The sequence below is a fragment of the Mandrillus leucophaeus genome, unplaced genomic scaffold (genome assembly GCF_000951045.1).
Source record: "Mandrillus leucophaeus isolate KB7577 unplaced genomic scaffold, Mleu.le_1.0 Scaffold3, whole genome shotgun sequence".
NCBI lineage: Eukaryota > Metazoa > Chordata > Mammalia > Primates > Cercopithecidae > Mandrillus > Mandrillus leucophaeus.
This window is the reverse complement of record NW_012103142.1, coordinates 8,891,940-8,903,210: the sequence shown is the minus strand read 5'-3', so window position 1 is coordinate 8,903,210 and position 11,271 is coordinate 8,891,940.

Genomic DNA, 11,271 nt, shown 5'->3' with positions numbered 1-11,271 from the left:
ATATAAAATTTATTCTTTCAAATAGCCAACTTCTGGAATCATTGGTCTTTTGTATCTTTTTTGTGACTGACTTTCCTTCAGTTCAGCTCTGATTTTGGTTACTTCCTGTCTTCTGCTAGCTTTGGGGTTGGTTTACTGGTGTTTCTCTATTTCCTCTAAGTGTGATGTTAGGTTGTCAATTTGAGATCCTTCTAACTTTTTGATGTGGGTGTTTAGTACTATTAGCTTCCCTCTTAATACTGCTTTAGCTATGTCTCAGAGATTCTGGTATGTTGTATCATTGTTCTCATTGATTCAAAGAACTTCTTGATTTCTACCTTAATTTTGTTGTTTATCCAAAAGTCATTCGGGGAAAGGTTATTTAATTTCCATACAACTGTATGGTTTTGAGCAATTTTCTTACTATTGATTTCTATTTTTATTGTGCTGTGGTCCAAGAGTGTGGTTGGTGTGATTTTGGTTTCTTTGAATTTGTTGAGGGTTGTTTTTTGGTTGATTGTGTAGTTGACTTCAAATTATGTGCCATGTGCAGACAGGAAGAATGTACACGCTGTTGTTTTGGGGTGGAGAATTCTCTCAATATCTATTAGATTCATTTGGTCAAGTGTCAAGTTCAGTCTTTTTGTAGGTCTCCAAGAATTTGCTTTATGAATCTGAGTGCTCCTGTGTTGGATGCACATATATTTAGGATAGTTAGATCTTCTTGCTGAATTAAACTTTTTACCACTATGTAATGTTCTTTGTCTTTTTTTATTTTTGTTGGCTTAAATTCCATTTTGTCTGAAATTAGATAGCAACTCCTGCTTTTTTCTGTTTGCTTAGTACATTTTCTCCATCTTTTAACTTTGAGCTGATAGGTCTCATTGCATGTGAGATGAGTCTCTTGAAGATAGCATACAACTGAGTGTTGCTTCTTTATCCAACTTGCTACTCTGTGACTTTTAATTGGGATTTTAGCCCTTTTACATTCAAAGTTAGTATTGATATGTGTGAATTTGATCTTATTATCCATTGTTAGCTGGTTATTATGCAGATTTGTTTGTGTGGTTGCTCAATAGTGTCAATGGTCTATGTACTTAAGTGTGTTTTTGTAGTGGCCAATGTATTAGGTCATTCTTGCATTGCTATAAAGAAATACCCGAGACTGGATAATTTATAAAGAAAAGAGGTTTAATTGGATAATGGTTCTACAGGCTATACAGGAAGCATGGTGCTGACATCTGCTTCTGGGGAGGCCTCAGGAAGCTTACAATCATGGCAGAAGGTGAAAGGGGTACAGGGATGGCACATGGTGAAGGCAGAAGCAAGAGAGAATGGTGGGGCCACACACTTTCAAACCACCAGATCTTATGTGAACTCAGAGTGAGAGCTCACTTGTCACCAAGTCATGGCCCAAGCCATTCATGTGGGATCCACCGCCTTGATCCAAACACTCCCCTCCAGGCCCTACCACCAAGATTGGAGATTACATTTCAACATGACATTTGGGTGGGGACAAATATTCAGATTATATCAGCTGGTAATGGTCTTTCTTTAACATATTTAGTACTCCCTTCAGGACCTCTTGTAAGACAAGTCTGGTAATAATGACTTGCCTTAGCACTTGCTTGTCTGACAAGGATCTTATTTCTCCTCACTTATGAAGCTTATTTGGGCTGGATGTGAAACTCTTGGTTGGAATCTCTTTTCTTTAAGAATGCTAAATGTATGCAACATAATTCACAATTGCAAATATATGGAATCATCCTCATTACCAACTAACTGGTAAGTGGATAAAAATATACAGTTATCTATCTATCTATCTATCTATCTATCTATCTATCTATCTATCTATCTATCTATCTATCCATCCATCCACACACCATGGAATACTATGCATTCATGAAAAAGAGTGACGTAATGTCTTTTGCAGTAACTTTGAAGGAATTAGAGTCCATTATCCTAAGTGAAGTAACAACTCTGGAACAGAAAACCAAATACAGAATGTTCTCATTTGTAAGTGGGAGCTAAGCTGTGGATACACAAAGGCATACAGAATGGTATAAAAAACATTGTGGACTCAGAATGGAGAAGGGTGGGAAAGGGGTTCAGGATGAACAATTACCTGTTGGTATAGTACACACTATTTAGGTGATGAATACACTAAAAGTCCAGGTTTCACTGCTATACAATTCATCCACCATACAATTCGTTCATTCATCATGTAGCCAAAAACCACTTGTACCTCTTAAGCTATTGAGATTAAAAACAAAAGACAAAACAAAACAAAACAAAAAAGAATGCTAAATATAGGCCCCCAATCTCTTCTGGCTTGTAGGATTTCTGCTGAAAGTTTGCTGCTAGCTGGTTCTCTTTGTAGGTGACCTGCCCCTTCTCTCTAGCTGCCTTTAACACTTTTTTCTTTCATTTCAACCTTAGAGAATCTGAAGACTATGTTTCTTAGGGATGGCCATTGTATCTAGTATCTTGCAGGGGTCTCTGAATTTCCTGAATGTGGTGCTCTCTAGTGAGGTTGGGGAAATTTTCATGGATGATAGCTTGAAATATGTTTTCCAAGTTGCTTATTTTCTCTCCTTCTTTTTCAGGGATTCTAGTGAGTCATAGATTTGGTCTCTTTACGTAATCTCATATTTCTTAGAGGTTTTGTTCATTCTTCTTTATTTTTTTCCTTATTTTTGTCTGAGTTATTTTGGATAACCAGTCTTTGAGCTCTGAGATTCTTTCTTCAGCTTCATCAATTCTGCTGTTAATACTTCTGATTGTATTATAAAATTCCTGAAGTGAGTTTTTCAGCTCTATCAAATCAGTGTGGTTCTTTCTGAAAATGGCCATTTTGTCTTTCAACTCCTTTATTGTTTTATTGTATTCCTTAGAATCCTTGGATTGGGTTTTGGCTTTCTCCTGAATTTCAATGATCTTTGTTCCTATACATATTCTAAATTCTGTTTTTGTGATTCAGTCATTTCAGCCTGGTTAAGAACCATTGCTGGGGAACTAGTGTGGTCATTTGGAGGTAAAAAGACCTCTGACTTTTTGAGAGGCCAGAGTTCCTGTGCTGATTCCTTCTCATATGTGTGGGCTGATGTTTCTTCAATCTTTGAAGCTGCTGTCCTTTGGACAGGTTTGTTTGCTTTTATCTTCATTGATGCCCTTGGGGGTTTGATTGTGGTATAAGGTGGGTCCAGTTGACTGGCTTTGTTTCTGGAAGATGTTAGGGGGCCAAGGCTCAACTCAGCACTCCTAAGCTGCAGGCTCTAGCTCCGGGGGGCTGGAATGAGGCCCCCAGCTTTATTCTCTGGCCCCTTGAGGTTAGGAACCAGCTATGCTAGAGGGACAGAGGTATTCTTGGGCCACTGGTCACGACACTCTGATGGGTGGTACCAGTCAAAGCACTTTGTCAGGGTGATGGCAGTAGGATCTGTGTGTGTTTGCATGTGTCAGCAGCAGCAGCAGCAGCAGCACAGCAGGGTGCATGCTTGTTGGCTGGGGTAGGTTCCTGGCGGCTGTGAGACTGTGGGCCACTATGTATGTGTGTTTGTGCTAGTGGTGGTGGCAGTGTGGGGTGGGAGGTGGGGCCTCTGTGCCTGTGTTCACACTGGCAATGGCAGCGTGGCTGGGGCAGGGGTATGCTCTTGCCTGCAGTAGTGGCACTGTGAGGTTCACATGCACCAGTGGAGGAGGGGAGGTGAGATCCGCCCCCACACACGTGTACTGGGAAAGTGGTGGGGGTTGGCTGTGAGCAAATGTGTGCTGGTAAAGTGGTATGGGGAAGGCTGCCACAGAGGGAGGGTGTGGTGGGCTGGTGTTCATCAGCAGGGGCCACTCTGCTGAGTGCTCTGATGATCAGGTCTGCTGGTGAAGGAACTATGATGCAGGCCCCCAGGAGGCACGCCAGTTGGGTATCCAAGGCTGCACTGAAAGCAGGCATGGGCAGGCTGGGGCCCCAGGAGAGGCCAGCAGACAGGAGGGCACTCGGATCAGACTGGCCTGTCTCACTGGCAAGACCACCCTGCTCTGTTGAAATCAGACAGTTTCCACAAGGCTAAAATCTCCTAGGAGATCATGGTGAGCCTTGTAGTATGGGCATCCCCAGCAGTGCTCCACCACAGACATTCCCACACCAAACCCTCTGGGTTCTACACAGACTGGAGTCCTGCCCTTACTACCTCTCTAAGCAGCTCCCTCTGCCAGCTCAAGTGTCTGTGGGGTCTCCTGCTGTCAGGATTCTAGAGGTCTGTGGCAAGACTGGGTCATGCCTTGCCTGCTCAACTCACCTGTTCCCCAGAGTTGTTGGGGGCCAGGAATGAGTCCCAAGGTATGATGACCCATGCAAGGTTTCCAGCTTTCTCCCAGCTTCTGTGTCCTCCCTCCATCCACTCTCAGTGCCTTCCCTCAGTACACCAGTCTTCTCTATGTCACCGTCCTTAGGTGGCAGATGTTCCTCCTAGCTGCATCTAGTTAGCCATCTTACTGAGCTCCTGCAGGTCACAGGATGGTAGAGGCTGCAGCAGAGTCACCTAGGGCCTCCTGGAGCAGAAACATAAAGCAGTGGAGATGGGACCCAAGCTGGGTGAGTGGGTACAAAAAGACAAAGACTCTGCCAGATAACAATGTTTTGTAGTTTTTAGTGTGCAAATCTTGCATTCTTTTGTTCAATTTGTTCTTAAATATTCATTCCTTTGGATGCCATTATAAAGGAAATTGCTTTCTTAATTTCATTTCATTTTCAGATTGTTTATTGCTAGTAAGTAGAAATACAACTGATTTTTACACATTGATCTTATATCCTGTAACTTTGCTGAACTTGTTAATTAGCTCTAATAGTTTTCTTAAAAACTTCCCTAGAATTTCCTATGTACAAGATTATGTCACCTGTGAATAGAGATAGTTTTACTTCTTTGTTTCTAACCTGGCTGCCTTTTATTTTCTTGCCTAATTGCCTTGGCTAGAACCTCCAGTACAATGTTGAATAGAGTTGCCTGAGAAGACGTTATCTTATTCCTGACCTTAGAGAGAAAGCTTGCAGTCTCTCATCATTAAATATGTTAGTTGTAGGTTTTTCTTTTCTAAATAGATGCCCTTTATTGCATAGAGGAAATTCCCTTCTTATCCTAGTTTATTGAGTATTTTATCATAAAAGAGAGTTGAATTTTGTCAAATGCTTTTTCTGCATCTGTTGAAATGACTGTGACATTTTCCTCCTTGACAATGTAATATGGAGTATTACACTGAAATATTTTCATATGTTGAACCAATGCCAAGTAGGACAAATCCTAATTGGTCATGGTGTATAATCCTTTTTATATATTGTTGTATTCAGTTTGTTAGTGTTTTGCTGAGGATTTTTGTGTCTATTTTCATAAGGGATTTGGTCTGTAGTTTTTTTCTTGTGATGTCTTTGGTTTTGTTATCAGGATAATGATGTTGTTCACATTTAATTGTTATGTATGCCTTCAGCGTAGGTGAAAGGCTGGTGCAGTTGTCAGAGGCGTGTGAACCAGAGCAACTCCATCTTGAATAGGAGCTGGGTAAAATAAGGCTGAGACCTACTGGGCTGCATTCTCAGATGGTTAAGGCATTCTAAGTCACAGGATGAGATAGGAGGTCAGCACAAGACACAGGTCATAAAGATCTTGCTGATAAAACAGGTTATAGTAATGAAGCCAGCTAAACCCCACCAAAACCAAAATGGCAACAAGAGTGACCTCTGGTTGTCCTCACTGCTACACTCCCACCAGCACCATGATAGTTTACAGTCATAGCAACGTCAGGAGTTACCCTATATGGTCTAAAAAGGGGAGACATGAATAAGCCACCCCTTGTTTAGCATATAATCAAGAAATAACCATAAAAACAGCTAAACCAGCAGCCCTTGGGGCTGCTCTGTCTATGGAGTAGACATTCTTTTATTCCTTTACTTTCTTAATAAACTTGCTTTCACTTTACTATATAGACTTCCCCTGAATTCTTTCATGCACGAGACCCAAGAACCCTCTCTTGGGGTCTGGATCCAGACCCATTTCCTGTAGTATCTTTCTGGCAACCACAGAAGGGACTATAGCACAGAAATCCCCGACCCAAAGGCTAACTTTGGGTAAGTGGTGGGGTCCTGTAACATCTTTCTGCTGACCATGGAAGTGACTATAGTGCAGAAACCCCCAACCCAATGACTACCTTTGGGTAAGTGGTGGGCCACAGACCTCCCTGGCCTGCCTAGAGGATTTCTCAGTCAATACTTGTTAACACTCCAGCTCTCCTGGGCCAAAGGCTCTGTCATTCTTTTCTCTTCCCAAACATCTGAGCAGATCCACTCCAGCTTTCTGGTGTTGCAGGCAAGGCATCTTGGTTAGTACGCAGACTCAGATCCCATTTCCATCCTTCTCCCAGGAAGATTCTTAGATCTTCTTCAATCCAGCAGTCACTGGAAAACTCTTTTCCCAGAGGTGTGATCAACAGGATGCTGAGGAACCATGGTTGCCTTTCCTGTTAATCACAGCCACCTTCCTGTTCTCTTCTGACTGAATCTGGCTTTCCCTGGAGGCTGCCATGGTGGGAAGATGATGTTAGAGGGGCCTGCTGTGCTTAGTCTGTCTCTGGGTCAGGGTCAGGGCCCCTCTGCCTCTGGCTGCCTTAATCTTCCCTCTGCTAAGACCAGAGTGATTTCAGGCAAGGAAAGCAACTGGGACCCTGAAAACCATCCCTCCGTAGTCCGCCTCCCCATCTGTGCCCGAGTCCCTTTGCTTCCACGTGGATGCCATTGTGATTGCTGCTTGTATATTATTAAAATGTTTTTATATTAAAAATGTTTGGTTGGTCTGAAAATTAAAAGGACTTCATTTAGGAAAAAAAATTTAAAAACATCTGAGGATGTTTCTGTAACATCTTTCTGGTGAACCACAGAAGGCATGGTACTGAGGAGACCCCTGATGCAAAGGAAATAGACTGCAGCACTGATTGGCGGACTTTGGGTAAGTGGGGTGCATATACCTGGGTAAAGAATGGGATTGGGTTAGAGGCTCAATTTAAAGGAGTTAGAGTCTCTCCTAAGGCATAGTGGGTTGGAGCCCCCTCTTAATAAAAGACAAGAATGCTTGACCAGCTGGGTTAGAGACCCGACTTACGAGGGTTAGAGTCCCTTCTAAGATTTAGGGGGTTAGAGGTCCCTGTTGGTAAAGTCCTTCTTGGTAAGGTCCTTTGTGGCTAAGAACGAATTTAGCACTATGGGATATTAACTGCTATTCTCTTTGAAATAATCTGCTTTGCACTCTTTGCTGGAAGAGTAATACAAAAGGGGTAATACAAAAATCTGGATCAATATTTAAATTCTGAGCACATATTGGAATTGGCTAACAACCCTATATCAGCTTGGTTTTAACAGTTGCCCAGTTCATGGAAAGCCTTCTAATTTAGTTTACTTGGGATAATTTTACTTATTTTGCTTTACTGTTGTGGAATATATTGCTGTTTTACTCTTTGTGTAGGAATGCAGGATAAGCTTACTGAATGTTTTCTTAAACTGAACATTTACTAATCTTCCAGATATCAACTTTTGTCAGAACTCAAGAGTAATGAATGGCCCTCAGCATACTGATGCTTTCTGACTGAGCTCCTCCCTGCACTGAATACAAGAGACCCTAATAGTTAGGCAGGAATATCATCACCCCTATTCAGCCTGAAGAAGTTACAGAAAACGGATCTTCATCCCTTTGAAACCCTTAGGATTAAGGGTTCTCTTATAAAAGGGAGGGGCGAAATGTCAGAGGCGTGTGAACCAGAGCAGCTGCATCTTGAATAGGAGGTGGGTAAAATGAGGCTGGGACCTACTGGGTTGCATTCCCAGATGGTTAAGGCATTCTAAGTCACAGGATGAGATAGGAGGTCAGCACAAGATACAGGTCATAAAGACCTTGCTCATAAAACAGGCTGCAGTAAAGAAGCTGGCCCAGACCCACCAAAACTGAGATGGTAACAAGAGTGACCCCTGGTCATCCTCCCACCAGCACCATGACAGTTTTGAAATGCTATGGCAAAGTCAGGAAATTACTCCATGTGGTCTAAAAGGAGGAGGCATGAATAATCCACCCCTTGTTCGGTATATAATCAAGAAGTAACCATAAAAGTGGCCAAGCAGCAGCCCTTGGGGCTGCTCTGTCTATGGAGTAGCCATTCTTTATTCCTTTACTTTTTTAGTAAACTTACTTTCACTTTACTGTGTGGACCTGCCCTGGATTCTTTCTTGTGTGAGATCCGACCCCTTTCCTGTAACATAGTCACTGTTAGCACGGCTTGTCAAAGATTCCTGTCCCACAATTGAGGTGCCCTTGTTTATTGACTGTGTGAGTGAGCTGGTTATTCAGTCATTGTCTCTCTGATTAACACTTCTTTACCTTGGTTTGAGTGGAGATTCTGAAACTCACTTTGTCTTTGCTGGCTGGTTCCCTGTTGGACTCTCAGTAGGGGCACTAGAGGGAGACTGGGAGGCTGGAGGAGGAAGACAGGACACGCTCACTGATTCCTGTTTCATCCCCTTCCATTGTGAGTAGCCTCAGTGATGCTTTTCACGGGCAACAGTGACTGGTTCCAGTTTGCAGTTTTCCCCACTCTCAGAAGTAGTCTCATTGAGCGTCCTCAGAGACATCAGCACCAGGGTCACACTATCCTCAGAGATCTGTGTTCCAGTTCCATGTGGGCCCCTCCTCTGAGCCAGAAAAGAAGATATTGTATATGCAATCTCACTGTTAAAAAATGTTACACATATATTCTAGCTAGGTTAGATTAACCAATCTTTATTAAGGAAGAAACTGCTAATTTACCCCATAGTGAAGATTGAGACCTACTGACTTGGGGCAGTGACTTATTAAAGACAAAACAAAACAGAATAATATTGGTATTATTTCATTAATTGTATCAATTTCGAAACTGTATTAATTTCATAATAGCTCTGAAGATAGAGTTTGACAAATACAAAAAGGTTCATGGTACCCAAAGACTAAATCTTCCTGGTGGTAGAGGCCACCCTATGAGCAAGCATGGAAATGGGACATGTGACCTAGCCTTAGTAAAATGAACAGGAACCATAGGTCACAAATCACAATGCTCTTCTATGACAAGCCTTAAGAAATAATATCTTGTTGGGAGCAGTAGCTTGAGAATTTAAAGAGACCCTAATAGTTAGGCAGGAATATCGTCATGCCTATTCAGCCTGAAGAAGTTACTGGTTGGGTCATTAAACTCCTCAGAAAAATAAAGTGGTAAGGATTAGAGAATGCTGCCACGCACTGCACAAGGACGTTTTGGTCCATGGCAGACCGCATATACGGTGGTGGTCCCATAAGATTATAATGTCATAATACCGTATTGCTACTATGCCTCTTCTATGTTTAGATACACAAATACTTGCCATTGTGTTACAATTGCCTACAGTATTGAGGACTGTAACATACTGTGCAGGCTTGCAGCCTAGGAACATGCTTTACTTTAATTTATGTTCAAGTATCATTCTCCCTTAGATTTTGTGAGGTTGAAAGGTAATTGTTTAAACTGGATGTGAATGGAGAGGGGGCCTCTGGAGAGCAAAGTGCCCTCTGTTCCCCTTCCTAATGTTAATAGTCTAGTGCACTCTATGATGTTCCCGCAACACAAAATCACCTAACCACACATTTCTCAGAATGTATCTGTCATTAAGTGACACATGACTATTTACACTGTTGACCTCAAGTACACAAATAGATCAGACAAGTGGAGAAAGACTTCATTCTACTTCATTCTAATTTAAATGCAGGTGCTGTCTGTAGTTAGGAAAATGTGAAGGAGCGATCAGCCTCCGGTGATATTCAAGTCTAATTAGAAATTCTTCTTGGACTGTTTAGTTCAAAGCTCCCCCTTAATCTTCCAGGAACTTAATCCTCCACACAAAGTATATGAAGACACAAAAATGTACAAAGTATGTATTTCTACATTATGTAGAAAGTATGTATAGCTATTATTTAAGTGTGGAATATTAATTTTGTTGTAAGAAGAGGGATTTATTCACTGAAATGAACTGTATGAATCTGACTCATCGCCACAGAAGTCACACAGGCTCTTCTCTGAGTCAGAAAATGTTAAGACCTTTCTGTCTATTTTTCCTTTTTAGGGACTGCTTGACTACAGCAAAAGGAGGGGCCAGCAGATTTCAGTTCAAGCATGTTTGAAGTCTGTTTTCCGACATTATCTGTGAAACAAAAAATAAACATAGTAAAATCTCCACTACAAATGATCTCTATAAAGTGTAATAACATGATTTAAGTTTATTTCTTATTTTCTATATTTTATAAATTGCTACATTGAACAGTTTTAATTAAAAAAATTAAAGTTAACCTTGAAAATTTTTTTGGTTGTTGTTTTAATTTGCGGGTATGATAGTACATTTTAGTTGTTCCTATGCTTTAGCAGCAATCAATTTGGGTGTAAAATATTAGGGTCATAATATTCTGTATACCTCATCCCACTCTCTCATGGTATTTGTTACTCAGAGAAGAAATCTGAGTCCTGATTATTTCGATTCCTTTGAAGAAACCAAGTTACTTTTTTTGTTTAACAGTAGGAGTCTTTCTATTTAAATTTAAAAATTTTCACCTAGACACTTCCTATTCTAGGTCTCACTTTATGAATTTTTTCCTTGCCCATGTTGAACTCTCAACCTCCAATTTTAGATTTCTTCTCAGACCTGGAAAGCATATTTTTAAGATAAAATTTTTAATCTTTCTTGTGATCCACCATTCCATTTTATGCTTTAAGGGGATCTCTAATTTGTAGATTGGAGTTCTATGATTTGTCCTCGCTTAAATTTCTGAGCTCTTCTAAATGTCTTTGTTCATTTTACATTTGGGAATACTTCTGAAGTGAATCCTCTCCATTACTGATTTGATTTTCACACTGTCAAATCTGTCTTTTCTTGCTTCTAGTACAAAACCTGCTGGATTTTTTCTTCTTTCTTCAGTGTCTTGAACCAAGTTTCCTTTTTAAATCTAAGTCTGTTCTTGTTGGGTGGTGGCAGTGTCCCCTCAAATTGTTTCTGGGGTCCCTACACCCCTGTGAGCTCCCAGGCCATGTCTGTGGCAATGCTGAGGACAAATGCAGGGTATGGCCCTCCTGGTGATGAAGAGGAGGTGCACCCCAGGTCACCAGAAGCCAAGAGAACCGGCGGGGCTAAGCAGGGCAGGATGTAGAAACATGTTCTCACAAAAACCCTGAAGATGAGAAGATGAGATACGATTGTTGCCGCCTGTC